The sequence below is a fragment of the Arachis ipaensis genome, chromosome B3 (genome assembly GCF_059453495.1).
Source record: "Arachis ipaensis isolate K30076 ecotype BB chromosome B3, ASM5945349v1, whole genome shotgun sequence".
NCBI lineage: Eukaryota > Viridiplantae > Streptophyta > Magnoliopsida > Fabales > Fabaceae > Arachis > Arachis ipaensis.
This window is the reverse complement of record NC_142438.1, coordinates 131,985,436-131,988,366: the sequence shown is the minus strand read 5'-3', so window position 1 is coordinate 131,988,366 and position 2,931 is coordinate 131,985,436. Positions and strand designations below refer to the sequence as shown.

Sequence of the window (2,931 nt, the reverse complement as noted above, 5' to 3'; positions counted from 1 at the left end):
TTTATAAATTTTATTATATCTGAATTTTAATATCTTTATTTAAAATAAGAATTTAATTTTTATATATTGTAGGTAAAATAATTTTACATATACATTTAATTACGTAATGTCATATTAACAAAAATAACTATTTTTTATATTAATTACGTAAATATTTATATAAAAAAATAAATATAATTATACAAATATGTAAAATATTTTAGATTGTCAGTACATTAAAATTAAACTCTAAAAGTAATTAAAGTTTTACTTTTTGGACTTTACTAATAATTAACCTTGTGTTACAAGTCAAGTACTAAAGTGGCCTCAAATTAAATATCATGGCATATTAGAAGTTTCCGTCCGTCCACAACTAGAAGACACACCGCAAGAAGGTACTGAGCACCTTCTCATTTCATATGAATCTCAATCTCATTTGTTTTCTCTTTCTACCTTATTAGCTACCCTCTACTTGGTCCTTGTGACTTCAAATATCAACAAAACATTTTTTTTTTCTTTTTACAAATTGAGACCATTCATGCATGATGCATGGAATATATATTTATAGATTCTGTATTAAGACACAAATAAAAATATATACACAAGAAAAACAGAAATAGAAAAATGTTTGGAAAGAAAGACAGAGACAAAAACCGATCCAATCCGAACAAAATCGATCAACCGAACCAAACAAACCGAAAACCGAACAAACCGAAAACCGAAAAAACCGAAAAAATAACATTTTGCAGTTTTTTCTGCGGTTCGGTTCGGTTTTCGGTTCTTTTAGTGAAAACCCTAACCGAACCGAACCGAACCGGTTCACTTAAAACCCTAATATATAAAGCCCCCTCCCCCAAGTAGATAACCTAGCCAGCCGCCACTCTCTCCACTCCACAGCGCCAAAACTCCTCCTCCTACCCTCCTCTGTCCTCTCTGCATCTGACTCGCCGGACAGCACCGTCACGGCGGCCCTTCCGCATCGCGCTCCCTCTTCTCGGCGCGGTCCTTTCTCTCCCTCCCTTCCTCGTCACGCTTCCTTCTCGTCGTCGCACACTAACCCTCAGTCAGAGTGCGAGCCTAGACCCCAGAGCTCCCCTCCCTTTCCCCTGCACAGTGCCGTCTCCGATGTTGCAGCGTCGTAATCGTCCTCCACTACTCTGCCATACGTCGCAATCCAGTCCAGGAGTGTCGTCGTCCTTCTCAATCTAGTCTCGTCCCCTCCGTAGCAGCCGCCGACCCACCGTGTCTCACTGTCCAGCATCTCCGTCTTCTATAGTAGGATTTTTTAATTCTGATGATTTTGAGTTTCAACTTATGTTTATGATTCTGAATTTTTATTTCTATTTTGATTTTGATGATTCTGGTATTCAAATTCTGTGTTTAGGGTTCTGATTTTTTATTGTATTTTTTATTGTATTTGTATTGTGTTCAGTGTATTTTGAAATTGCTAATTGTTGTGATTGTTGTATTTGTTTATGCAGTTTGTTGTATTTGGGGATTTTAGCTTATGAATGTGTATTATTTCTAATTGTTAGGGTTCTAGGTTCTGATTGTTAAAGAAGGTGTGTTTTTTATTGTTAGGGTTCTAGGTTCTAATTGTTGTATTTGGGGATTTTAGCTTATGAATGTGTATATTTATTTGATTAAGGAAATTGCTTCTGATTGTTCAATACTTCAATGTATCTGTTTAGGAAAATTGGTTCTGTGGTTCACTGTTCAATTTATTTGTTTAGGAAAATAATTTCTGATTGTTCATAATGTATTTATTCATTGTTGGTGAGCATGTTGAGAACTATCCCAATTGCTTGAAATGTTTGGATCTTTGTTTGCAGATTTTATGCATTCAGTGAAAGAGTTCATATGAACAACTTTGGAGAACCTATCAAACTGCATGTATTTTTAATGTTTAGTGAATCATGATGTTTATTGTTTATGTGCTAGAAATATCCTTTTTTACTTTCTTATTGTTTAAATCTGTAGAAATTTACAGGATACAAAAACAAAAAAGAGCATATAAATGGTCATGAAAGAGATTTTGTGTTATGATGATTGATTGGTGCTGCGCCAGTTCCTCTTCCAAATGAATGTACCTCTTCCAAATGAATCTACAAGCATTAGATCTCCGACTGCATTGCCTGCTGCGCCAGTCCTCGTAGAAATACTGAAAATTTATATTTATTTTATCTTGTGTTGACTACTAAACTTTTAAACTTCTTTAATTATTGTTTGTTAATTTCTTTTATCGTTGAATTTTATTGGATTAAGACTTTGTTAGTTATTGTGTATTGTGTTTGTTGATTTCAATGTGATGACTTTGTGAAATAGTTTGGTAGTATTTTTTTTGAATTGATTAAAAACCGAACAAACCGAACCAAACCAAACCGAATTTAATTGGTTTGGTTTGGTTCGGATGATCTCGGTAAAAAAACCGAACCAAACCGAACCGCATATTAATTATACGATTGGATCGGATGACTTTTCTCTAAAAAACCGAACCAAACCGCACCGCGAACACCCCTACTAGAAGACACACCGCAAGAAGGTACTGAGCACCTTCTCATTTCATATGAATCTCAATCTCATTTGTTTTCTCTTTCTACCTTATTAGCTACCCTCTACTTGGTCCTTGTGACTTCAAATATCAACAAAACATTTTTTTTTTCTTTTTACAAATTGAGACCATTCATGCATGATGCATGGAATATATATTTATAGATTCTGTATTAAGACACAAATAAAAATATATACACAAGAAAAACAGAAATAGAAAAATGTTTGGAAAGAAAGACAGAGACAAAACTTTGTTAGGTGACAACTTTTTTATACCTCTTTTTTTCTTTTTTTTTTCTTTTATTTTGTCTTCATAAAAATATCAATTTTAAATTTTAATCTCATTCTTCCTCTCTCTCTTCTCCTCTTCTTTTTTTTTTTTTTAAATCTTATTTGATTTTT

The 2,931-nt window shown here is 33.5% G+C and overlaps 1 long non-coding RNA gene across 1 annotated transcript; it reads left to right on the top strand.

Moving 5' to 3' along the window:
• Positions 1-850: 850 nt before the first annotated feature.
• LOC110270341 (uncharacterized) lies at positions 851-2,301 on the top strand. Its single transcript, XR_015907535.1, has 2 exons — positions 851-1,254; positions 1,960-2,301. It is a non-coding gene; the product is annotated as an uncharacterized LOC110270341 (long non-coding RNA).
• The last annotated feature ends 630 nt before the right edge of the window (positions 2,302-2,931 follow it).